Here is a 26873-nt window from a genome sequence, read left to right as displayed (position 1 = left end):
TCTGTGAATTCTCCCCTTTTCTGTTATTGTTGTTTCAGTCTGTCCCTATGTATGCTGAACATTCATTACTATCTTGCTATAACGAATCTCTTCTTATTATTTAAGCTGTTCTTAGTAAGGGTTGCACTCCTCTACTTCTATTTGCCTGATAGTCACTTTACTCCTAATTATATATTTTGTTGTTGTTGTTATTTTGTTTTAGGTAAGCTGACCCCTTTTCAGAATTTCCTATAGTGCAGGCCTCATAGTAAATTCCCTCAATTTTTGTATGCAGAGATACTATTCCCATCCAGACAGGCTGACTCTCACACTCCCAGGACCAGAAGGTCAACAAATGTTTCAACTGCCTAAAACATAAATATGCAGTGGCAAGATCCTATAAATATTTAGACTAACTATACAACATGCCTATTGGCATACAGTAAAAAGAGGATTAAACTGAAGTTGTGGAATAAGAGCTACAGACAAGTCATGACACAGACATGCCTTCCAGGCCACGTCATTGAGAACACATTCCAGTTGGTTCTGAGAAAACTTGGTTCGAAATGTCTACAATCTCTCACAATCATTTCCTTTTTAAAACCACACCATTTCTGATATTTCAGAAGCAGCTGTATCATGTGCTGCTTTTTTGTTCCGCTTTTTAAAACTAAGTGGCTCCAATGGAGTGGTAAGCATCCTGTCTTTTGGCAAACAGCGTACACTTCATCTGTGAAGTTGATAAGTGATAATTAGGTTTGGCAAATGACAAGAGGTCATTTAACAAATATAAATATTATTTTTTTCCTATAGCTCATTAAAAATAAAAACCTCTGTCATTTCCCACAATAAAACGCAAGGGATTATTAACCAGTCAGCTGAACTAATAAAATATTTACAAAATGTCCTGCTCATATGAACCTTTGTACTCCCTACCTAGGGAAAAATAAATGTTTCCTGTTTTTACTATTATTTGGCATCTCATAGGCCTTAAAATAAGAGAGATTTATCTAGACATCACTAAATACTGCCATTAGCATAATAAGTTTTAGTCTTTCCCACAGGGCAGCAGTCTGACGTGATTTCTGCCAGTGAGTGCTTTAGGACCACACATTTTGTCTACATTAGGAAAAAAATAGCAGGACCCTAAAAACTTCTCAAGTTGACAACAGTGAAGAAAGAGGGAACATGCTCATTCACTTCCCTGTGGAGACTGAGTGGAAGGAGGGATCGAAAGAGAGGTAAAAATGGGGAAGCCTGGCTGCTTCACCTAGGGGTCCAGGGAAGCTAAGCCACAGGGCATATCATTGATGTGTGCTAGTTTAAAGGTTTGAGCTCGCCAGACTACTTACTGCATATTGCTGCTTATTTCCTCCTGGTTATTACATTTATAATTTGGAAATACTTTTCCCAGAGATATGTATGGCTGTCAACTAGGAGAACTTTCCCATAACCATCAGTACTGAGCCAAAGACCTCCTCGAATTTGGATCTTTTCATAAAAATTGACATTTACTAAAACTGCAAAGCATAACATTCTACATTCGACACTAATCCAACTGCAAGAAAACTGTAACGCAACAATTATTCTGTAATCTTATTAATAAGAGCCCCTACCATTTACTGGCCACCTGCTTTGGCTGAGCACTGCAGGAAGAAAATATAAATTACTTCATTTACACTTTGCAACAACTTTAATGAGGTAGGTGATACCCTTTTTACAGATGTGAAACAGAGGGTTAGAAAGATTACATAACTAGCCTAAAGGCCCAGGCTGATGAGCGGCAAAGCTCACTCTTGTACTCAAATTTAATTCTAAATATGTTACATAGGATTAACTGCAAAGAACCACAGATTAATCTAACCCTGCCTCTGTCTCCACGCTGGAGTAGACAAGTTTGCTATATTTTTTTTTCTCCATTTTGTCCTGGATGAAACTCTAGCCAAAGATGGCCAAAGGTTTCATCTCAGGGGAAGACTCTGATAGACTGCCTCAGACCCTCTAAAGGACTGAAAGGTTACAGGTAAAGGGCTGTGATTAGCTACAGATATATCTAAACGGCGCATGACAGCACAGATGTATAGCCATTGCTGCGGGGTACGTGTTTACACCCCACATCCCTCTGCTGAGCAATATTCAACTGCCACAGACTTTCTCTCTAGTAGATGCTTATTATCTAGACACCCTACCCTTTTGATCTATGACAAAAGTTTAGGTAGTTGCACTCTCACACGTGAGAATTACCAATTAGTATAAAACCCTGAGAGTATTTTTACAAACAAATGAGAGTTGCTGTCTCCCTCCTGCATTCCTCAGTTATTTAGCCATTAGCTGTTTTCTCAGATTGCTTATTCTTACAAACTGGTCTCCCAACAGTCTTATCCACTCTACAAGCCAATCCCCAGCCTATCTATTTTATGATGCAGAATTATTATCTTCTAAGTAATTGTCCATACGTTTAAATGAATAAAACCAGGGGCCTTGCTCATCAAGTATAATACAATATAAGGCTTCTGAGAAAACTGCAAAAGAGAGCAGGCATGCAAAGGATCAGAACTTGATTTAGGCTTCTGGTAGCAAGTAACTTTCAACTAGGAAAAAAAGAATAAAAACCACAGTTTTGGAAGTGTGTCTAAATCGTGTATTTGACTTCTCTAAGATACCAATAAACTGCAAGCTGACAAAAGCAAAATGCCTAAAACTAATAAGCTAGAAGGGCTCTACAGTGAAATATATAACGAAATTATTAATAACAAGGATTCGTCGACACATATTTTCTCTGCCTGTTGAGGTATAATGCTAAGAAATATCTATCCAGCAAGAGTTGTGAACATAAACATACACCTGGACTTTATATAGTTCTCTAAACACAGCTGTTGGCAAAAGTACTTTTAAGCTTATTCATACACATACAGCTAAAAACTGAACTAAATGAGGTTTGCCTCAAATTATAATATTAGAGTGATAATAAGAGCTAACATTTATATAGCATGTTTACACGTCTTAACTAACTGTAAATGGGAAAATGGGTAGCCTGGGCCCAGAGGGAAGCCTGCCTTCATTGGACCAAGAAGGCATGGTTTCTCCTGGTCACCAGAGGAGACTGGGAAATTGCAATCCCTTTCAATGCAAATGATGAGCTTCAGCTACAAATGATATTTATATAGCTCTAATTATACAAACAAGGGATACTGATTTATTCAAAAACTGTAGACATAATCATAGAAATGAAGAGAAGTATGGAAGGTATGGGAGCTAAATCTTCATACACACAAAGAAGTCAAGAACCACTTCTGAAAGCCAAGAACTGTCAGTCATTATAATAGCTGAAAAGTGAAACAAGTAGCCACTGGGGCATAGGAAAATGGCAGGGACTGCTATTTTTCATTACAAGTTTTATATAATCATTTGATTTCTTAAGGTACATAAATGCATGACTGATAAAAATTTTAAGTTAGTTTAATCTGAATTACCAACAAAAAGAAATAAAAATTAAAAGGATGTCTAAATTTGGGGGGCTAGGAAAAGAAGAAGGAAAATAGTGGAAGGCCTCGTTTGTTAAATACAATCATCTTCTTGTATCTGAAAGATCTTCCTTTCTCACTGAGTGGGTGTCTTAGGAGATGGGGTACCCCCGGATTGATAGGCAAAGGGGTAATGTGCCAAGCTCAGGAAGCCATCCTGGACAGGGTAACAGAGGTTGCAGAAACATCATGTGCCCTCCCACCAACATGCCAAGTGATGACATGAATAACAGATTTGGGGAACACCAGCAAAGGGCTGCTATTCCCCCAAACCAGAAGAGACAGTCATTAAAATCTGCAATACAGTACCAGGTGGGTCTGACGCCTAATCAGAATTCAAATTAAGCACTATATGAATTCAGAGAGGAAGTAATTATTCATTCATGCTTAGTGGGAAGATAAGGAAAAGTGCCATACATGGTGAAGACTGAGCTGTGTTTTAAGTGCTGCACAAGAAGTCAACAGGTAGAGATGAGAGAGGAAATAATCTGATAAAGACCAGAAGTGAGAGAATAATAGACGGTATGTTTGGAATAGGGACGTGGTCTAAACCACATCAAATTGCACATCTTATACTATTACTGCCTCATTTCAACTTGGAGAGTGTGGGGAGCGGGGGTACCTCCTGGGACAGTTAGTTTAGTGGTTTCTGGCACAGTGCAAAACTACAGACATGATCAACTTCAATACAGTAAAAACGGGTGTGCCTCATCAATTATCTAGTTTACAGGCACACACCTTTCACGTTTAAAAAGACCTATTTTGCTTTGGACAGATTCTTACATTCCTGATACTGATTTTTACTTCATTATTCAAGGTTCCTGTCATGCCCTCCGGTGTCCCCAAGTCCTTAGCTTTGAACTAGTGGATTCTGTCAATACTTTTTCATTATAATTCCCCTAGAGCATTGAATGCATAAGACTTAGAGATTTGAGTTTTAGGTACCTCCAGTTCTCTTTTCAGCCTACAAATGGAATGCCATTATAAACATACGGGTCCCTTTAAAAAAATTTTTTTCCCTTTAGCATTCCTGTGTAGCATTTCTTACTTTCAACATTGCAATCATTATTTAATCCAATCAAAATGAACCTAGTTTGATCTGCACAGCCCTAAGAACTGGTTTTGATGAAATATACACATTTGATTCAAGGTTTCCTCATATCTGAGCTAGTTGTAGTGGTTACTAGATTATAAACAATCAAACCGAATAATTATAAAAGAGTTTATTTTTATATCACGGATCCCAAGCCTTCAAAAATAAAAGTAAGCATATTAACTTTTACTCTGGCCTTTATCGATGTTCAGACGGCTTGTTTATGAAACATACCAAGTGTTATAAGTAAAACTCGAAAGAGAAAATTAAGAAATCAATACATCTTTATTTTTGTATTCTCTGAATTCTGTGAGTTAAAGTGGCAGGTGCTGAAGATTCAAAATTGACAAGGTACTGTCCCTGACTTCAACAAGGTACGTTCCCAGTCTAGCTGAGACGAAGGACAGACAATTCAAAAACAGAGGTTAAACACACATGGTTACACCCTACACCCCCACTGCATCTGCATACTGAAGGTGACTCATAAGTATTACTTGAATGATTAGATGAACATATGCATAAAGGAAGGAAGAATTGATATTATTTTCTGCTAACAGAGAAGAGGACCAGTTTATCTAGCATGTGAAGGCCAGGAACCGCTTCCCAGAGGAAGGGCAGGCCAAACTGTGCCTGAGAGCCGTGTTCCCACAGGTTTGAGAAATATTCAGGATAAATCAAACTCAGACAAATTTACTGAACAGTTATGGAATTACTTTAATTAAAAGAAAACAGACACATAAAATCTGTCATTTCAAAGATATTTTTGCTTAAGCTGTAGCTAAACATTTAGTTTTTAAGGTGACTCCATGTAAATAAAAATCAGATGTAGAGCGGATAGTATGTGGATCTAATAAAAATTGAAAAGCAAGTATAAAAATGGCTGAAATTCTAGAAAAACAGTTCAAATTCAGGATAAACTAGGAAAAGAATTACTCCAGACAGTTCTTCCAGGCAGAGGAAAAAGCTCAGGCCCAAGCAAGGAAGCAAGAACCATCAACGATTGCAGGGAGTTAAAACAAGTAAGTGTTGCTGTACTACAAAGTTCAAGGCAAGTAGTGGCAGAGGATGAGGAGTGTCAAATCACACAGCACTAGATTTAACAGCATGAACTTACCTTGTAGGTGACAGGGACCCACAAAAAGGTCATGGCCATACTTGTATTTTAGAGAGATTCCACTCACAGTTGACTGGAGGGTAGATACTGTGGGTGGGGAATAGACTGGAGGCAGGGAATAGAGGCAAAAATGACCTTGGGTTTGGAGGGAATTAAAAATATTTAGGTGTTAAAAAAAATCATCAGGTTTTAGTGACTGACTGGAAAAGAGTAGATGAGATGGTGAAAAAGAATTGAATGGTTTAGAGCTTGGGTGACAGTAGACGGTAGTACCAAAAATACGAACTTACGGTCAAAGGGGATTCGCAATGAGCAGCTACCCTAATACAAACTGGTAAAATAGGTAAAGGTGATGATACAGTCCAGAACTAGATGAGTTCGAAGGAGACAGAATATAAAGACTCAGCCCCCTCCTCCTGAGAGGTGAATTATGATTGCATTCATTAATCCAGAGTACTATTTACAAGTACAGAGTCCTGGCAACAATTAGTTAAATTAAAAAAAAAAAAAAATCCAGAAACGGGGGTCAAATAGGGAGTTCCAAAAGCAGATTTAAAAAGAGCAGTAAACTGATGAAAGATTAAGAGACCCGACAGCACCAATTCAAAGCTAGGAATGTGTCAGGATAATGACTTGAGTAGACCAGGCACCGTTAGGCATCAAGGACAACCCCCCGCCGCCTCCCAGAACAGGGTAAGGCTAGAGAGTTAAACCACCCAAGTCAAAGGAAACTGCTTTAGGGTTCTTTCAACCTCTGTTCTGATTTGATAGTTACTTTGCCCTTCACTGATCAGGATTCTCAGGTGAACACCTACTTGCACAACCTCGCCACTTCTTCCTCTGGCACTGAAATGGGGAATGTTCTGGTCTGTTTAAGTCCCAAATATTTTTTGGGTTTCCAACAAGTTTCAAGGAGTTAACAAAAGCCATGTGAATTTCAACTTGAAAATACTTCCCAATAAATATAGAAGCTATTCTTACAATAGCTTCACAGGAAGAGGTCACAGCTAGGCATGGGAAATATCCAGCCTCCTGCTGGCTGGAGTGCTCATTTGGGGGGATGCTCTCTTCTTTCTCTTGTCACTCAGTTTCATACCAACTACTGTTTGGACAGACTGATACTTTGTAACCCTACGCACAAATTAAATCTAATTTATACAAGCACATAGCAGAACTGGGCTCTAAAAGAGGACTGGACATCTCTAGTACTTGACTTTCAAACCTTTGGCGAGATGTCAACATTTCATAGAGCACTTTAAATGTTTTGGTTTGAAAGCTAATGCAGCATTTCCCACTGGTCAACACGAGCAGCCCAGGCAGAAAGCAAAGTATATTTCCCTCAACATCAGATATTACACTCAGCTGCTGATCTACTCTTGCCTGCAGAGACCATAAGAGACTGGACACACTGGTAAGTAAGAAAAGTCTAATCGATGCAGCGTATATTTAAAGAATACTTGTGATTCTACTGTAAAAATGTTTTTTGTGCTCTTTATGTCCCCTCGATTCTTTTTATTAATGGATGGAATGACAAGTGACAGATTTATAGGTGAGATTTAACATTTCCAAGTTCAAAGACTAATTACAAAGACTAAGTACAATTAACTTTTCCCTGTAAATGTTCTTTTTAATTGCAAGAAGCAGACTTTTCTTTTATGGGCTCTTGCATTAGGATTTAGGAAATTCCTATTTTAAAAAATTTGTAAACTTACTGCTTGTAAATTATAAGGCAGTGTTGTATGTGTGTAAATAGTGGGTTAAAATCAGTTTGGGATATGATAAAAAAGCACTGATACAGCTGGGTCATGGCGTAATCATCAGAGCTAAAGGAGTCCAAAAAAACTAAAAAACTAAAATGCTGGAGGTAAAAAAAAAAAAACAACAGGTTTAGTTTAAGAACACGAAAGGCCACAATCTCACTAAAAACAGAAACCAAAGGTGAAATTCATGTAAGGAAGCAAGTAAAGTCTTCTTTAAATCGCTAAATGCCTGGGCTATTGGTATGGATTTAATGTTGAGTCACAATTGATTTTCAAAGGAAAGAAACAGGAATTAAATAGTTTTTGGTTTAGTTTTTATTACTGTTAGCTGATTTCCATGTTCTTGATTTTTAATTTCTGATTTCTTCCTCTGAGATTTCAGAAACATTTATATACCAAGCACTGATAGCATTTTTAGTTATAATTTGTGGCTGGCAAGAACAAAAAATGTATCTTGTGGAATTTATTCTATTGTTTTTCTAAAAAAATAAATAGTAAATTCCATAAAATCTAGACTAATAGGTAATTTTAAAATTTAATTTGTGCTTAGAATCCACTCCAGTTTATTTTCCAGCCTAAAAGAAAAACCCTTTCTTTAAAGAACCCCATTTTCTCGAGAAACTGTAAGAACACTGCAATTAAAGGAAGGCAGAGTTTTAGAGAATAATTTACCAACCACGAGCACATCCCAATCTGCAGCAAAAAAAAAAAAAATTATTAAATCACTAAATTTACTATTTTTAAAAAGCTGTGACTCTTCTTAACAAACAACTCTTTAAATGGAGGAACTGCAACCTCTTAAGTGGTCTAATTCATTTTTATGCCTATCAACCTTCTTACCAGTTTTTCCTATTTAAAGCATTCGCAGGAGAAAATCTCTCTCTAAACTGACATAGACATACAGACATTCAAATATACACACACACATCTCTCACTCAACATAATTAAAACAAACTAGCATTCGCAACTCCTCTTTCCACTCTAGCCAACTCTCCCCATAACAGCCCCATCCATTCTGGGGAAAGCTACTTCATCACCTTTAGAGCATCTTTAATACAAAACATTTCACTGGCTGCTAGGGATTACCATGTGGCATCAATACAGCTTGAAAAGAAAATCCAGAGTAAAAGTTTGTTTTGGAAAACATAACTAAGAGCTAGGCTTACTTTGTGCCATCTGCCCTTTGGGTACAATTATGTAGACTTTTTTTTAACCATTCATATGTAATTTTACTAATAACTATTAAATGCATTCACATTAACCCTATAAAACTGCCATTTTTTTGTAGATAAAAAAAAGTTAAATATCAGCAATTTTGTATGACTCAACCTAATAAAATGGAAAAGAGTCAATGGTCTCAACAGGCAGTCCCAGAAGGGAGGTAAGAGAAATGTCAATAATGATTAATTTACATAATTTTCAAATGGTAGTGAGATCCAGGACTTCCAATTATCCCCAGAGGCACAGTCCTCTGCTTTTAAAGCCTTTGCACAATACTATTATCAAAACTGGATATTTTGAGCAGCCAAATTACACTGGGAGAGACCTTCTATTATTGGCCCTGTTATACAGAATAGGAAAGTGGGGTCCAGAGAAGTTTGGTGATCGGAACTAGATAACACTGCTAAGAAAGGCCAAGAATGGTACTTAGGGTAAAAGTCATCTGGCTTCATATCTAGTGCCCTACCTACCCCACCTTGTCTCTGTTCTAAGGAGATGAATGTGTCCAATAAAAATCGTAATATGTACATAAACGCAAGTTGGAGATGCAAGAGTATATAAATCTGCTCTGTCCCTTAACTATCTGTTTACACGACAGTGGCAATAATCACACTGTAGAGTCAATATTATTGGAACTCAGGTTTTTATAGAGGCAATCTAGCATGGTGGAAAAAGCAGGCACTTGGCAGATAAGCAGCTAAATTTGAATATACTGTGGTATTGAGCTACCTTTTTTTTTTTTTTTTTTTTTTTAGCTCTTTTGCCTCTTTGATCTTCCTCTGTCCCATCACCTATAAAACATGATAACGCTATCATCCTAAAGAGCTACTAAGATACTGAGGCATGCTAGTACCTGGCACATAGCAGCTGTTCAGTAAAATTAGAATTCCCTCACCTATCCCTGCTACTAACTTATTACATTAGAAGTAATACTGGCAAGAGCAAAATCCCACAAGAAATTTCGAGTTAGAATCTGACATTCCTGGGGCCAAAAAATAAATCCCAGAATAAGAGGAAATGAGTATTTCTCCCAACTTACCTTCTATCATTCCAACAGAAAACAGAGTATGGTGACAGTACACAAGTAGTGAGTATCTATCAACACATGCCCACTGAGTGCCTATCTACTATCATAAGTGGCCTACGTTGTAAACAAATAGGCCAGGCTTTCCTGGCCAGACACTGGACCTGAGAGCTAAGGAGCCTAGAGACATGCCTCAGGGACTGCAGGCCCCATAGGTGGTGCTTCTACACAGAAAGAGAGAAAGACACTCAGTTTATTATTTGCTTAATTCACATATTTGGTGGATGACTGGCAAAACAAACCACCTTATGAAATTCAAGAAAAAACTCAAACCAAAGATATCTGTAAGAGTTACAATGATAGACTGGGAAGTTTTATACATTTTTTAAATTTAATTACTCTTCACAATGGTCTTATGTCCTTTTTGGTATTTACAGACAGTCCACATACTGTCCAGTATATGTATAGATTAAGAGCTGACATGTTAAAATAAGCAGAGTAACTCTCAAAAAATCATATTAGAAAATACAGTAAAATATATTTTAGCCAGGAATTCTCAAACTTTTGGTCTCAAGATCCCTTTCACACTACTGAGAAGCCCAAAGAGCTTTTGTTTGTGTAAGTTACATCTAGCAACGCTTCCTTACTATATTAGAAATTAAAATTGTAAAATTTATAAACTACGTATTTTTAATTCATTTAAATAATAGCATCAAATTTTAACATGAATAACACATTTTTATGAAAAATAATTATATTTAAAAAAAATTTTTTTTAAATGCCAGCTTATTTTTTTTTCATACTACATATACATAATTTAACATTTTCCCCCTCCCCCCTCCCTTCTGGTAACCATGTCCATGTCCATGAGTCTCTGTTTGTTTGTCCTGTTCATTTGTTGCTTTTAGGTTTATATCCCACATATGCGATATCATGTGATTTTCAACCTTTTCTGTCTGGCTTATTTCACTTAGTATGATTATGTCGAGATCCATCCATGTTGTTGCAAATGGTAGTATTTCGTCTCTTCTTATCGCTGAGTAATATTCCATGGTATATATGTACTACAGCTTCTTTCAAAAAAGTTTTGTTAGAAAGATAGTATTATTCTACATATTTGCATATCTCTTTAACATCTGCCCTAAGACAGATTCTCAAATCCACTTCTATATTCAATCAGTTTTAAAATATAGTTTTAGTGAAAGCATAATCTAGTCTCACAGATATATATATACATATATATATGTATACACACACATATCTCAACACTATATATAAAACAGGAAAAGGAAGGGGTATTTTAATAGCCTTCTGGATTTTCTTCTTTAGTACCACACCAAAACTGAAAAAGTGGCAGTTTCTTAAAGGCTGGTTGCAAAGTAGAAACTAAACCGATATCAATGAATATTTTTGTTAGATTAACACCCTTTAGTCTAACTTGGTCTTTGAATGAATCTTTTACCCAAGCTAGGTTTTTTAACATATAATCATTTGTCATTTGGAGGTGTATATTCATGCAGAACTTTAAAGTACAGATACTTTTCATTATATAGTATCAAAAAACTATATTAATATTGGCATTAATCTCAATCTAAGTACTGGAAAGTACTGCTATTTGTTTGCCCTGACATAGAGGCTCAGTTCACTCATTTGAGAAAATGTCTGCCAAACAGCCAAGTCTAAATTACTATTATTGTTTGAGTATCATTCTTTCAAGTAAAAATGGTGTTCCATGAAAAAAGCATTTAATTCAGCACACAACTCAATCACTCAAGTATCGTTCCTCTAGACAACCGCCACATGTGGCAGAAGTGCTTTATGAACAATTCCTATTTTGTCACATAAAATATTTGAAAGACACATACCTAAGGGGCAAGATTTAATCAAATTAACAATATATATTACCTGATCAAGGACATTCTAAAGTGGGCTTGGCTGTTTGTTTACTAAGATTACATGGCAGTAAGACGTGCAATGACTACAGGACAGGTAGGTACATGGCCTTGGTTTGTGAAGTACCAGCAGGTTTGTTTTACACACCATAGCTTTTTGCACCATTAGTACAAATGTCAGCACAGTGAGTAAAAAGGGCAAATAACATGTTATTACCTTTTGTTAATGGGATGACCTCACGGCCACCCTGAAAAGCTGTCAAGAAACCCCGTGGTTCCACAGATCGTATTGTGAGAACCATAATTTTAGACTTTAAGATAGGAAATTTCCTTTTGATACAAAAAGCACAAATTTGAAAAAAAAAATACTTTGACTATATTAAATTTAGTAATCCTTGTTTATCAAAATATACCTTTAAAAGTGATAAGACAAGTTAGAATCTGGGAGTGCTACTCACCACACATACAGCTAACAAAGCAGATATCAATAATAGCTGAGTAATTTCTACAAATCAATAATAGTACAAACAACCCAATAGAAAAACAGGCCAAATAATAGACATTTCATGGAAATAACCAATTATCAGATGAAGAGATGTCCATATCATTAGTGAGCATAGAAATGCAAATCAAGACAACAATGTAGTAACATTTCTAAGCAAAAACTTAAAAATCTGAGAACATGAAACATTAAAGAGAATTTGTGTCCATGGGATCGTTACACATTATTGACAGGAGTATTTAAATTTTCCATTCTGGAAAACAGTTTGGCATTATTTCCTATAGCTTAACATTCATATACTCTATGATTCAGCAACTTAATTCCTAGATTTACACTCATAAGAAACACTTTTGTGTGTTCATCAAGAGACAATAGGATACACATCTCAGCACGATTTACAAGAGCATGCTTATAACCTGGAAACATTGTAAACACCAGAAGTTGAGTGAAAGGATAGTGGCAAGCTCAGACAATGAAATGTTACAGTCACCAAAACAAACTGCAGCAACACTGAGGAACATGGAAGATATGTGATATACTTAACCACTGAGAGATTACAGGTTTTTTTAAAAAATCACAATTCATACACATGTATGTACATACAACATGTACATACACACACACTTTTAGAGATGCATATAGATGTTACAAAACAATATAAAATAAGGACAGTGGGAGAATGAAGAAAATGGGACTGAGAGTACGTGGTGGCCAGAGAGATGGCATGTGGGAAGGAGGACAGAGCACTCAGTTATACGTAGTTTATTACTGGCAAAGCCTTGCTTTTTGTTTTGGTTATAGAGTTTGAGGAAAATTATTAATGTGATAAAAAATAATAAAATAAAAAAGTTTAAGTCAACCTTGCATAATAAAAGTCAAAGATTATGTTAAACCAATTTGATGCACCAGATTAAAAAAGATATCTATACATTTTCACCTTTTGCATACATAGAAATTATAAAACTTCAGAAGTCCTGAACAGATATATAATTTGATAGGTAAATTAAGTCCTTAACTTGACCAAAGTTGCACAGATAGATTCATTCATAAATTCAGTTTTTATCTATTCAACTTCTACAATATGCCAGGCACTAACTCAGCAATGAACAACAGAAATAAATTCTGTTCTCAGGAAGGTTACCTTCAAGGAAGGAGGGGAGGGGTGGATGTAGAAGGGGAGGAGTTGAGAAATAAGTTTAAAAATAAATATTATTTTAAATAATTAATACAGCTATTAAGAAAAGAAAACATGGTGAGAGGCTGGAGAGGGCTGGGTAGGGGCTTGGCTGTCAGATGTCATGAATGGGAAGGGCTTCCTGAGAAGGTGATATTTTAAGAGACCAATATGAGGCAGCCACACTAAGTTGCTAGAGACAAACAACCACAGACAGAGGCCAGAGCTCCAAGTACCTCTGCCCTCTTGAGTTTGTTGTAGCTCTTTATAGAAATGGGCTTCAACATCACCATGGTGACAGTGTGAAAACAAATTCACCTGGGTATCCCTGCTACTCCTAGGAATGCAGTGCTTGACAAAACTCAGTTGTTCATGTTCACAGACCCTTTGCCAGTAGTCGCCACCAGTTTGCAATATACCAAAAGCTTTTCATGATTTATTGTGACAGAGAAACATGTACCTGCTCAGCGCTTTGCTAACATCGGATGACAGGCAAGGAAAAGCTCATGGGAGTTAGGCTTTTGCTTTTATTTTCAATTTTTGTTCCACTAGGCCATAATACCTAAGTAACACAATAACCTACATTTACAACAAATATTGGTTCACTTGCCAAAGACACAAATATGTGCTAGTGGCCTTTCCCAGACATACAAACACACCTGCACTTTTTCCACAAGTTAATCATGTTAGTGACATTCGCGAGAAGAAAGCTTGCTTTTGCTGCTACAGGCTGGGCCATTTCACATTATATGTGAAAGAGTCTCTCAGCTGAGGAGAGGCCTCGGCTGTCCATCAGGAGAGCAGTGGTGGCTCCTCGATGAGGAACTTGGGAGCAGAAACAGTGACAATCCAAGTTACACTGATATTCCATGTGCCATACCTCTCCAGCCACCTGCCAGAGGGGAGGCATGAAACCCAGAGAAGAGCATACAGGTTAGACGCTATGGTCACTGAGGGCTTGGAAGAGTTGGGTTCTAACTGTAGGTGCTCTGGTTACCACCTCAGCAACTTGCTAAAGCCACTCAGCTCCTTTCACCTTTCTTCTCATGTAAAATAAGCAGGTTTTAGTTCATTTATCAGAAATTCATACAATTCCTACTATAAACCATTTGCTGGGTTAGGTGAAAATACAGAGCTCTTCTGTACATGCAGTAGAACAGACAAGCTAATAAACACAAGTATTTTCATCAGGAAACACCAATGTCTAGTAGGTAAGGCTTTAGAATGACATTGACCTGCACTCAAATCTGTCCTATAACATATTAGCTGTGACTCTTTGGACAATTTATTCAAGCTCTTTAGACTTTAGTTTCTTCAACAATAAAATGAGATTACTTCTATTTTATCAGCGCAACTTGAGGATTTAAAAGTGCATAGCTGTAGTTCATTTTCACTGCTGAATTAAATTTCATTAAATAATGGGGTTTTTTTACCCATTCCCCTGTCAATAATCATTCGAGCTATCTCCACATTTTCACTATTACAGTGTTTCTAATGAACATCCTTGTACATGCGTCTTGGTATGGTTCTGTAAGAGTTTTCTAGGGCATACACCTAGGATTTAAAATGCTCAGCTATAAGCTAAGTGAATGTTCACATCTTTTCCAAATATTTCCAGTTCCTTTTACAGAGTGATAAAATTTAGAAACATAATGCTGAAAAAGATTTTTAAAAAGTGCTGGAAGACTACATGCAGCGTGAATCATTTTTACAATAGAATATATGTACATATGGATTAAAACCATTTGTTTTAAAAAGGAGGAAATACAAAAAACAAAATTCAAGACAGGGTCACCTCTGGGTGGAGAAAGGCATACAGCCCAGGATGGTGCATGCAGGAGAGGCGGGGGAACTGGTGGGACTCTGGCTCTCAAGTCGGTGTCGTGCTCCTTCTTGTGCTTTTAGCTGGTGTTGTATAAATTCTTTTCAAGGTATCAAATATTCTCTTAAAAAATCTTTTTAAAAGCAATTAGCATGGCCTGTGTCTGGTATGAGGTGAAGTTCCCAGTGAATAGCAGTTTTGCTATAAAATGCGATGAGAATGGACGAGTTGACAAGACACAGTGGTAGCTCAAGGTAAAGCATGACCAGCTTAGCCAGTGGGAGAGCCCTTCTCTATGGAGGTGAAGCAACCCGGCCCTTCAATATCCAGGGCTGTAAGTGACCCAGAGCTGTGGCAAATGGAGGTGCTCAGTGGGGAGGGGAAGAAAATGAGGCTGCTCAGATGCCAGAACCGCCAGACTCTGGGCTCCAAGACAGCAGGATTTCCAACACCAAGAACACTGCCTGATAACAGGTACAAAAGAAAACTTGATAGATGAAAAGAAAAGTTTGTTTATAGATGATAGTTTTAAACAATTTTCTAAACAAAGATTACTCTGGCTTAGAAGAATAGGTAAAAAAAAAAAAAAGAAAAGAAAAGAAAAGAAGATGGCCAAGAACAGAATAGGAAGCACCAATTTAAAGACTGGCAGAAAAGCTCCCAAAGGTGACTGAGAAAAAAAGATGAGGAGGCTAGGAGAGAAGTCTGAGAGACTGTTATGCATTTGCGATGTGTCAGGCACTGAGCTCGAAACTAACACACACGTATCAAACACACATATATGCACATATATACATACACCCATGTGTATGCATACTACTATAATATACATCAGCAAAAACGTACATGGATACACAAGTATATATACACATACTTTATTTTACTGAACCATTTTAAAAATAAGTTGCAGACCACCATGAGTCTTACTGCCTCAATACTTCAATATGCATCCCTAATGAATAACCACACCTGCTTAACCACACCATTACCATCCCTAGAAAGATTAATTCAATAATATCATCTAATATAGAGTCTGTATTCAAATCTGCACAACTGTCCTAAAACAATATCTATACTTTTATTATCCTCTATTCCCCCAATCACCGTTCAGAGATTACATTATTTCTGTCTGGTCTCTTTTGATCTAGAACTGCTCCCTCCCAACCCATCACGTTTGATTGCTTTTCATGATCATGATGTTTTAGAGTCCAGGCTGGTTGTTTTATGGAATGTTTTGCATTCTGAATATGTCTGATTGTTGGCCTGTGACTACCTTTTTGATGATATGCTGTGTACATCTAATGGAATCATATAAGAAGATACCACATGTCAAGTTATCTCATTTTTGGTAAGTTTAGTCACTCAGATATCCCTGCTGAAAATATACAATTTTTTTATTATTATAAATGATCTGGGAGTAGTGTTTCCCAAAACCTTTCACCGAATGGTTTTTCATAACCACTGAAGATTGTTGCCTGAATTGGTTATTACACTGAGTCTGCAAAATAGTGACTTTTTAATTCTATCATTCCTTCTATATTTTTTAGCTGGCATTCTTCTGTAAAGAAGAACTTCCCCCTATCTCCTTCCTCCTTTTGTTTTAAATCCATATTTTTAATATCACTATCAACTTCCTGAATTTGGTTTTTCAAAGTATTTCCATCTGTTACTGTCACTCTTGTGAATACCCAAATTGTGAAATTAGGAAGTACCTCCAGGTCAGCTCCTATGTCTTTTTTTTTCACATTTCCCAATTGTTCGGAGCATTTCCTTGCTTTCTGCCCACGTGGTATCTCAACTCACCTTGTACTTTTCCCTGTACTTGATTTGAAATCAGTCACTTCTCCAGGGATACCTGGTTCTTTATAGTAGGCAATGGCACTTAAAAACAAGATGAGCTCAGCAATACTGGGCATCACTACTTCTCCACTTACAGAGGTTTTTTTATGTTTGTTATTTAAGGATGAAAAGGGCTTGAGCAGGTTTATAACTATGGGGATGTCAGAACTTCTAGACCTACAAGCTTTTACTATTTTATTAAAGACTTGTGCAGGTCTATACCCAGAAGAGAAGTAGCCTCTAGACAGAGAGAGGTATTGCAAATACAAAAGACGAAGGCAATAATGTATTGAGAAAGAGTAGAAAGAAGTTGGTATAGGCTACCTTAAAAAAAAAAAGCACGGAGCAAAAACAAAACCGGTCCTGGTCCAAGCAAGTCATGAGCACGAAACTATGAAACTGCTATGCATGATACAAATGGAAAGGAGGGCTTGTTATTATCAAATGTTTTTTTATATACACAAACATTACATCTGAAACAATAATGAAGTGGCATCTAATAGCCCCCATGGAGCATAGCAAGATGTAAGATAACTTTCTTATAATATACCTGACTCATATTGAAATCCACTGGAAAAGTGAAATACAATTGACCCTTAAACAACCCCACACAGTTGAAAATCCATGAAAACCTTGTGAATCCCTAAACACTTAACTACGGTTGGCCCTTTGCATCTACGGTTGGTAAACCATGGTTGGAAATGTGAAAATACTGTTTTCCACCCATGTAAAACCCGTGGATACAAAGGGCCAACTGCATTTATTGAAAAAATCCAACATGATACATGTCAAATGGAATGGTCTAAGAAGGACACATACAATCAACAATGAGTCTCAACCTGCAGACCTAGGATTCATAAAAATGAAAGGTCTTTCATTTCATATGAACGCTGAGCACTATCTTTAAGCAGCATAAAAATGCATCTTTCGCACTCATTTTGAAATGAATGTACTTGCTTCCTCATCACATGCTGTGTTTGATAAAATACAAATTCATTTAAAGAACTGCCCAATTTATAACTGTCACAATATACTTTATTAAAATCAAAGGTTACTGATTCCTCCAACAGGTAGAAAGTACAAAAAAATTTAGGTTTTAAAGTGTATGAGAATCACTCCCACCTCAAATACTGGATATTTATATTCTTTTCCTTTGGCTATATAAGCCTGAATCTACAACCAACATACAGGTGGTTGATATTTTGCTAAGTAGTTAAAGCTGTTGGTTTCTCAGAAATGTAAATCTTCCCCACTCCTATAGCAAAGGGACAGGCATTAATGCTATAAGCCCCAAGATATGGAGATCTAAGTACTGTGTGCTTAACTGAGAAATGCAAACACCATCTCAGTGAGGCAAAAAGAGGTCAGAGATTCATTTCCTTGCCTGGCCCCAGGGATTAGAACCATGCATTTCAAAACAATGCTGCTGAAGGACAGGCTGGAAAAAGGTCAGAAATTCAAGCAGCTCAATCTAATTTCAGACAGAGAAAAAAATCAGTTCCCAAAACTCTGAAGGCAGGAGTTTCATAGCTTTACGCCACTCTCACCAACGGTTCAGGCTTGTGTAGATTGCTGATTAAAAGCACGAAACACACTGGACTTCACTCATACTCCTAACAGCACAGTACTATTTCTATGACTAGAAGGGAGGGACCATGAGAAGCACAGCCATCCTGTTTCTCCCCCATGCAAGTACTGCTGGACCAGATACTCCAAGGTTCAAAGGACTTGGCAATGGATCTCCAGTGCCTCCTGCAGCCCTGCATTTCAGTGCAGAAGAACACTAGCCTAAAATAAATGTGCGGAAGCAGAGAAAATTGTGTGCAGCCTGACCCAGGGGAAGTCCCAGCAGAGTGAGTCCCTGACTGAGACATCTGATTATTCTACTCTCAGCTGAGTCACTCACAGAACCCACAATGTTCCTCTGAGTCACACGCTGCCAGGCACCAGGTATTTGATTCTTACAGGAACCCTATGAGGCAGCAACCACTACCCCCTCATTTTAAAGATGTAAAAACTGAAACACAGAGGCACTTAGCAACGATCCCAGTATCATAGATATTAAGAAATTGAGCCTTATTTCTAACCAAGGTCCACTGCACCCAACACACATACTTTTACATCATGCTGCACTCTCTGCCCATTGTTCCAATAGAGCAGTAATGAAAGCTTACTTCCCATTACAAAACCTAAGCACATGAACTACTCACCGCTGATAAGTTACCCAATACACAGGTTAGGTTTATCACCAATAGGAGAGCCGACTAAATTATCTTCCTATATCAAAATGATATCAAATACATCTACCATTAAGGAGCTATTCCAGTGGTTCTCAACTTGGCAGCATTTAGAAATGTCTGGAGACATTTTTGGTTATCATCAATCATGGGGTACTGCTGGTACCTAGTGGATAGAGGCCAGGGATGCAGCTAAACAATGTACAATATGCTCACCTACCAGGAACTGAAACTCAAAAAAATGTCAACAGTGCCAAGGCTGAGAAACCGTAGACTACACCACAGATCTAAGTGAAAAATCCCCACAAGACTATCCTGACAATCCAGACACAGTTCCTCATACGGAGGCTAGTGATGGGAGGCTATTTTAATGGCCCCAAAAGTTTGGCGCCTACATCACACCCACCCTCCTCTGGTAGCTCCCAGGACCCACCTGTATAATCACAAGATGTGAAGACAGATCTGAGTTCTTAGACATGCCAATCTTGCACTTTACGCAAAGTTCTGCTAAAAATGTTTTAAGGGAAGTGGCTGGAATTCAAAGTTAGGACTAGGTTTGGGCATTATCAGTTTATTACCCACTGCCCATTATCACTCACAATCTCAGCTTGGCTCTGTTTGTAGCTCAAACTCAGAGATTTTTTATCTTTGTGAATTTTAGAGTCTGCAAATAGGAGGGCCCAGGAAGGAGGCCTGGCCATCGAGACAGAGATGAGCTTATGCTCTGGTAAAAGAAGAAACTCTTAGGTGTCTGCACTTCAGCCTAAGAAGAGCATTCAATTTCTAATGTGAGAACTAAGCAGCACAGCTCCTCAATTAAAGCATGTGACCATAGCATTCAACCAATTTTAAGTTAAATTAAAGTATGTTTGTTACTGACCTAAGCTCTAACTGAAGGTGAAGTCGATGGGCTACAGCGGCTAAGAGTTAGGAAGCTCAAGTGAGACACAATCAAGCATTCATGTCTACTATAAGAGGAAACAGACTGAAGGTGAGAAGCAGCAACTAGCAGAGGCCTCACACACCAGAGGCCCCAGGGAACCCGTGTATATGGCATCCAAACCACATGCGACAGGTCTGGGTTTCCCCCAGCCATCAGTGTCCCCCACTTACTGAATAATGTCACTAGTTTTTATCACCATTATGAACAGCCCAATTCTTTACCTCTGCTTGGACATATAAGTGCAGGAGATAGAAAGCTGAGTCAAAATCAAAACTCAGAAACACATTCATTTTTATACTTTTAGAAAATAGAAAATAAAATGGAGGTTCTCTGTGGTGTGGTACCTGGAGGCTCACTGGATATACTGAAGGAATCCACACCATGTAGACCCTTAAAACCTTGATGAAAAACAGGACATACACACTCACCAACTCACCACATGTGTGTGTCTTCCCTCAAAAAATAATGGCTAAGTGTTTCCTAAAGATGAAACTCCAGAAGAATGCTGAAGATGCATTTTTCATGTACAATTTACAAGCTCATGCTCACAAACAGGCACAAAACATGCTGCCCCACACGCCCTCAAGAGTAGGGGAATACTGGCTTGCAGTGGAACAGACCTAAGTTTGAATACCATCTGCCACCTGTTAGTTGTCCAATTTGCTTCTGATGAGTTACTTGGCTGCTGTAAGCATCAGTTTCCTCATTTGCAAAATGGTGAGAATAGTAACTCACTGGAAAAGTTCTATCACGTTATCCAAGAGTTTGGGCAATCCACGTCCCCACCGTTGTGCTGTCATCTCAGGTGTCCTGGTGCATACACCTAGGAGCTCTCTCAGACCAAAACTCTCTTCCTCCCTCCTTTGCCTCACTAAAGTCAAATCATTTCTCGACATTTACTGTCGCATCATCCAAAACGGTTGCCTTAATACCACCATTCCTGAAGCTGCTGGAAGCTGGGTGCTTGTTCTGTTCCTGTGCTGCCTCCTTCAATGATAGCCCCTTGTTGCACCTAGAAGTACCACTTTGTTCAGCCTCCTACCTAGACTGGGACCTTCCTGAGAGTTCTCTGTGGCAGATATATTTCCATAGTGCCTGGCAACCATGTTGCAATAGATTTAGTGAGCAAATGAACAAAAGGTCTTGGCAAAGGAAGAAAGATGGGGGATATGCAGAAGCCAAAGGCTACAATGTACATTAAGAAAGGAAGAGTTCAACAAAGGGAAATCAATACCATCAAGTACTGCAGAGATATCAGGAAAAAGAACAACTGAGAAAACAATAAATTTAGAAATGAGCTCCCCGGTAGCCTATGAGAAGTGTGTTGAGTGTCAAACATTGAATGTTCAGGGCAATGAAGGAAGATAAGAGGGGCCATTCTTTCAGGTAAAGGAGAAAGTGAGATTCCCACTCACTGAGCCTAGAGAGTGCATAAGCCAGAAAGAGGCCATGAGGAGAGCACAAAAGGAGTTAGATAGCCATGGTGAGAATCTAATAGGGAGCCAAGAAGAAAATGGGTTTCTGAGAAGCAAGGTGGATGGTCAATTACAGAGAAAAAATAGTAACTTCTATGAAATAAACTGACATGCCTATAATGAATTCCTCTTGAACAGACAGGAGGACTTTTACCTAGAAGGAGAGAACATTGTTAACCCACCGATAAGGAATCACCACATTGGGAAAGAGAGGTAGGACCAAGAACTGGGAAGCAAGAAATTCTAAAACATCCACATGACCTTGGAATAAGAAAGGCCAGGAGTTTGATGACAAACTTAGAATTAATAAGATTGAAAAGTATAATTTTTTAAAGATTAAAGGTAAGATACTTAATAATGTAAAATATTACAAAATATGACCACAAGAATAAATAAGCAGCCCATACATAAATCCTCTTCCTAGTCCACCCATTTTAACTATTCTGGAAACCATCCAGGATATCACATATTGCACCCTCTTCGAAAAAAAAAAAAAGGTACACATTAGGACAAGGGAGCTAAGACAAGCAATGATAAGAAAATGGCTTTATTAAGTTTAGAAATGTACACAATGATTACACAAATACATACTATTTTCTACTGATATTAGAATCACCTAGAGAACAAATTTTTCTTTCATATGACAAGCTCTGGGGCACCTAGTATTACTGCTTTTGATGTTTGGACTGGAAGGGGGAGGAGAAAATATCAGACTGTCACTACATAAGAACTGAACACAGAACAGGAAGGAGACTGCTCATCACAGGTGGGTGCTGATAAAAGCATGACCACCCCACAGCACCTTTAGTTCCTCTGTCCTCTCCAGGAATAAGCACTGCGTGAAGTCAGAATCTATCATTCCTCACCCGGACATGTTGTGTCACCTGGGTCACATACAACGTTGCTACACAGAGAACTTAATCCCTTCATTTTGTCTCTAAAGAGAACTTCATGACGTTTTAGGAATATTCTAGGCAAATAAGAGATTTCATTATCACTTGTTCTCAAATAAATTTCTATAAAATATATACTTACATTTCCAGGAGATCACAAGGATACAATTATGGTGATGAAATCTGTAATGCATAAACTAAGAAAGATCCTAAATTTCAAGGCTACCTATAATGTAACATTTTTCTATCTGAAGTCCCAACTACAGCAAAGAAAAAACAAGTTTTTTTACCATCCTCACCCAATATTTATTAAATATCCTCTGTGTACAAGGTCTGAAGTAAAACCTATTACTCAAAAGAGTGTCACTGGGCCAGCAGCATCAATGTCATGCACCACTACAGACCTACTGAATACAAGTCTTCATTTTACCAAGGTCCCCAAGTGATGTCTGTGCACATGAAAGTATTAGAAGAGTTGGTTTAATGAATTAAAAGAGGTGACAACCTAGACCAAGGCAAAATCAAATCCAACCACCATTCTGCCAAACATATCCTCTTCCTATCAGACAATATAGCTGCTATAGGTGTTACCGCTGCACACATCTGTCTCATCGGATCAGCAGTCATCAACCAGGGGTGATTTGGCCTCTTGGAGGACATCTGGCAATGTTTGGAGACATTCTGTCACAACTTCTATCTAGCAGATAAAAGCCAGGGATGCTGCTAAACATCCTGCAACGCAAAGGGCAGTCCTCCACAATTATCTGGTCCAAAATGTCAGTAGTACGAAGGTTTAAAAAAAAATCCTGCCTATGATTTCTTGCCTAAAATAAAAAATCACCAAAAAAATTTTTTAAGATGATTGAAAAAACCCTCTAGTATTATCACAAGCTTTGACTGTTTTATCAAAATATTATGAAGGAATAATTTCCCTTCTTCAGAGAAAGTAGAATTAGAGCACACAATCAGAATGGTGGGAGGTGGTCCACATAAAAGAGAAAAATGGGTCACTGTGTATAATGACTCAGAAGATGAGTGATGAACTCAGCATGTTTTTATTAAGATGAATGTATTTCTGGGGTGAGTAGTGCTTTGTACAACCCTGTATCAACTAAATTCTGCTCAAAGAGAGAGCCCCAAGGTTATATTTGATAATCTACAACTTGAAAACACTTAATGCAGCACAATCCTGAGACCTCACATTATACTAAAAGACAAGTGCGCTCACTATCTAGATCAGAATGCATCTTTGATATTGATATTCTAGCTGGGCAAAAAAATTGAGAGAAGCCAATCATATGCTCCTATTACACATTAATAGCTGCCTTTTGGGCTCATAAATCCCACTCTACCATGTTCTTTAATTATGTTACCAAAGACCCAAAGTGATAGTATTATAGAAACTAACACGTTTCACATCATTCTCCTTCACCTGAATTTAGGGAGCAAGAAAGAGCTCCACCTAAGAGAAACTAAAGATATATACTGTTTAAAAAAAAAAAAAAAAACTTTTAAAAAGTTTTGCCACATATAGAAATCTTTAGGCAACATTGTTCGCGTTCCTGAAGCCTCCAGGTTAACATAATGCCCACTTTCACTACAGACATTCAGAGATTATCTCAGAAGTAACTGTGGTGAGCAGGGCTGGCTACACCTCCAAAAACTGGCTTGCCTGCTTTTTTGACTGATCATCTTCCAAAGGTCCTTTTCTTTTCATTCCGCCCTGCCCACCCTTTGGCCTGTCTTTCATCTTTAATGGGCTGAGGCAAGCTGCTTAGAAATAGTAAATCAAATTAGAGCTTGGGCAGGGAAGGGAGAGTTGCTAGGCCACACCAAGATGTTTCTTTCTGATTCATTGATTCTTATTTATTTTTATGTTATTGTATAAAATGAGCATTTCCTTCATTTGTGAAATGGTTTTAAGCTTTGGCAGGACCTATTATCAGGACATTGAATCATCTCTATACTAAAGATAAGGAGAGAAGACTGGGTAGATGTTTCAAGGTCAAAGTGATACATGTCTCTTTTATAATCTTGTCCTGGTTTTAATCCAACACATATTCCTATCTTTTGGTCTCAATATATGAAATTGGCCTCACTTGCTGTAGATTCCTTAAGAGAGCTTCTTTTACACGTTATCTCTCAATCTGTCAGTGTAGAAAAGGCTGCCATGCTCTGAGATACCAAGACCAAGTAAAATATGTTCCTAAAACAGGAGTCCCCAAACCCCGGGGTCAGGAACTGGGCCTCACAGCAGGAGGTGAGCGAGTGAAGCTTCATCTGTATTTGCAGCTGCTCCGCAGTACTAGCATCACTGCCTCAGCTCCACTTCACATCATCAGGCATTAAATTCTCATAGGAGCACCGGTTCCTGGTACCAAAAAAGGCTGGGAACCACTGACCTAAAGGACACAATGCCCTACCATCAACACCACTGCTAATGAAAAAAATATATATCTAAGAGCTAGAAAATTACTACCAAAATTAAAATTTCTTGGATTTACCTTTAGCTCGTTACTCATGTAGAGTGCCCTTTACTTTGCCTCTGCTGTATCCAACCAGACAGCAGCATAAGCAGCAGTGATACCCTGCTCCTGCCCCGAACCTGCATGTCTCAAGCTTTTCCATCCTAAAAAGGAGATGCTTTTTTGCTTAAAAATGGGCCAAAATAGCAAGATGTCTGGGGAAAAACACCCAAGCAAGCAAGCCTTGAGTAATCACTCCATTTCAGAAGGTACATCTGCTCTAGACGTTTATCTAGATGTTAAACGTCTAGGGGATCAGTCATCCCCTTCCATCAACCTCAAAGTGAGAAGAGGACCAGGCAAAGATGTGCATCACAATGGCATATGTGCTCAGACTCTGAACACTTTGAAGAATCTGAGAACACAGTTCTGGACCCATGGCATCAGGATACATGCAGACATACTGCAGCTAAAAAGTATATGTCACAAGACTGAGAAAATGTCTTTATACAGATTTCTGTAAGGAAAAGAATTATGGCTCTCACTAAATTATATCCTGGAAATTCTTCGCTATGTCAACATAAAGTGGCTTGTATAATGTTTCAATAAGGAAAGGAATTTGGATGTCAAACTTTTCTGGAAATTATTCACTATTTCACCATATAATTATGTATTATATAGTTAATATTTCTCTCTACTTCAAAATGTATTAACATCTACATTTTAAAATATTTAACATTTTAAACTCCAGTGAATCCAACAATTATTGAGTGCCTATCATTAGCACTACACCACAATGACGGAGGGGGCTGTGTTCCAAGCACCGGGACCCACGGAAGCACATAGCAGGATGCATTCTCTCAAGCTCTAGACTAAGCTGCATCTGACCATCAGGGAACAAGATAATTATCTTCTAGACACACAAACTTTTTGCCACAGTTAAAATAGACAGTTAAAAATAGAAAATGTGGCCCTGTTGCTTACCATCTAGAGTATGAAACAGGCCACTAAAAACCTACAAAGCAGCAAATGACTATAAACCCAGATGATCAGACCAAGAATGCGGGGGGTAAGATTTCCTTCCAAAAGTCCAGGGTTTGGCAAAGTCAAGTGGATAGAAATAGTTCTAGTTTTGCTATATGGCATTCATGAAGGAAGAGTACACAGAAGCAAGATATACTTGTGTGGAAAGTAGCACACAAAGTTTGCATGTATAATTTTTTTTATTTAGAATGTGATTATTTCATATCCCATGTTTCCAAATTCCACTTTCTCATACTACCTTAATTTTACCAACTCCATTATGTATAAAGCACCATACTTGGCACAGAAATACAAAGATGAACAAGATACATTCTCTGACCTGAAGAAACCCATATTGTTTCACACTCTTCCCCATGAACCCCGACTAGACGTAAATTTCTTAAGAACAGGGCTTCATGTCTTATATCCCCAGAATCTATATCAATTTATTTCACAAATATTTTAACAAACATCCTAAATAAATGCTAGGAATATAGTGGTTAAAAAAATGACATGGCCTCACTCCTCCAAAGGAGCTTATAGTAGTGCGAGAAACAAAAAACAAACAGCCAGAAAGATGAGTATTACAATAAGAGAGAGGCACAGAATCATGAGTACACACAGATGGAACCCCGCACTCAATGCACCCCTATCAAAGCTCGTCAGAAAAAAAGTCTCCTAAGGAAAGTGACACCAAAGCTGAGGCCTCAAGGATGAAGGGAAGTTAGCCAGGCAAAAAGGTGGCAAAAGGTTTTTCCCACACAAATGAAAGTTTGTGCAATGGTCCAGAGTGAGAGAAATCATGGAACCTGTAAGGAGTCAAAAGGGTTCAGGACAGAAGGAACTCACTGCCGAAGGTGGAGGAAGCAGGGATCAGGTCAAGAAGGGAGCTT

At 38.0% G+C, this 26873-nt stretch overlaps 1 protein-coding gene across 19 annotated transcripts in view; it reads right to left on the bottom strand.

The window, feature by feature from the left end:
- Positions 1 to 26873, bottom strand: part of MED12L (mediator complex subunit 12 like) — a 318700-nt gene that overhangs the window by 174090 nt on the left and 117737 nt on the right. The window lies entirely within an intron of this gene.

The sequence above is a fragment of the Pteropus alecto genome, unplaced genomic scaffold (genome assembly GCF_000325575.1).
Source record: "Pteropus alecto unplaced genomic scaffold, ASM32557v1 scaffold239, whole genome shotgun sequence".
Classification (NCBI taxonomy): Eukaryota; Metazoa; Chordata; class Mammalia; order Chiroptera; family Pteropodidae; genus Pteropus; species Pteropus alecto.
This window is presented reverse-complemented; position numbering and strand designations above follow the sequence as displayed.